Source organism: Arachis duranensis, chromosome 5 (genome assembly GCF_000817695.3).
Source record: "Arachis duranensis cultivar V14167 chromosome 5, aradu.V14167.gnm2.J7QH, whole genome shotgun sequence".
NCBI classification, from domain to species: domain Eukaryota; kingdom Viridiplantae; phylum Streptophyta; class Magnoliopsida; order Fabales; family Fabaceae; genus Arachis; species Arachis duranensis.
This window is the reverse complement of record NC_029776.3, coordinates 22,957,165-22,958,459: the sequence shown is the minus strand read 5'-3', so window position 1 is coordinate 22,958,459 and position 1,295 is coordinate 22,957,165. Positions and strand designations below refer to the sequence as shown.

General features: G+C 31.6%; 1 pseudogene; it reads left to right on the top strand.

Annotated features, from left to right (window-relative positions):
• Window positions 1-1,295, top strand: part of LOC107488745 (phosphomevalonate kinase, peroxisomal-like) — a 27,066-nt pseudogene that overhangs the window by 22,740 nt on the left and 3,031 nt on the right.

Genomic DNA, 1,295 nt, shown 5'->3' with positions numbered 1-1,295 from the left:
ATTGTGCTTTATCTTCTCTTAGCTTTCGCTTCAAGGTCCTTTCAGGTTTAGGGTCAGCTTCAACAAGAATGCCTTTGTCTTTGCTCCTGCTCATATGAAAGAGAAGAGAACAAGAAAAATATGGAATCCTCTATGTCACAGGATAGAGATTCCTTGAGGTGTCAGAGGAAAAGAAGAATAGAAGGAGGAGGTAGAAGAATTCAAACTTATCAAGAGGGTTAGAGCTCGAATTATTGATAGTGGAGGAGTGTTAGTCCTTAAATAGAAGGATGTGAAAAGAGGGGAAGAATTTTCGAAAATTAAAGTTGGGAAAGAAATAAAGTGATTTTGAAAAAGATTTTGAAATTCGAAATAAAAAAGATATGGATTTTGAAATTAGAAAGCAAAGAGATATGATTGAAAACTATTTTGAAAAAGATGTGATTAAGAAGATATGATTGAAAAGTTATGGTTTTAAAAAGATATGATTGAAAAGATATGATTGAAAAACAATTTAAAAAGATTTGATTTTTTAAAATTAATGACTTGGCTAACAAGAAATTTAAAAGATATGATTTTGACATTAAACCTTTCTCAACAGAAAAGGCAACATACTTGAAATGTTGAATCAAATCATTAATTGTTAGCAAGTATTTTTGAAAAAGGAAAGAAATTGATTTTGAAAAGATATGATTGAAAAGATATGATTTGGAAAAGATTTGATTTTGAAAAATTATAAAAACTTAAAAAAAATTTGCATTAAAAACAAAATCTTCCCTCTTGTGCCATCCTGGCGTTAAACGCCCAGAATGGTATCCATCCTGGCGTTTAACGCCTAAAACTCTACCCTTTTGGGCGTTAAACGCCCAGCCAGGTACCCTGGCTGGCGTTTAAACGCCAGTTTTCCTTCCTCACTGGGTGTTTTGAACGCCCAACTTTTTCTGTGTAATTCCTCTGCTGTATGTTCTGAATCTTCAATTCTCTGTATTATTGACTTGAAAAGACACAAATAAAATTTTTTTGAATTTTTAATGATGAGGAATAATCAAAATGCAACTAAAATCAAATAAACAATGCATGCAAGACACCAAACTTAGAAGTTTGTATGCTACTGACACTAACAAATTGAGAATGCATATGAGAAACAACAAAACACTCAAGACAAGAGAATTTAAAGATCAGAGTAAGGAAATCATCAAGAACAACTTGAAGATCAATGAAGACACATGATTGAATTTGAAAAATGCAAGAAGAATAGAAACATGCAATTGACACCAAACTTAAAATGAGACACTAGACTCAAACAAGAAATATTT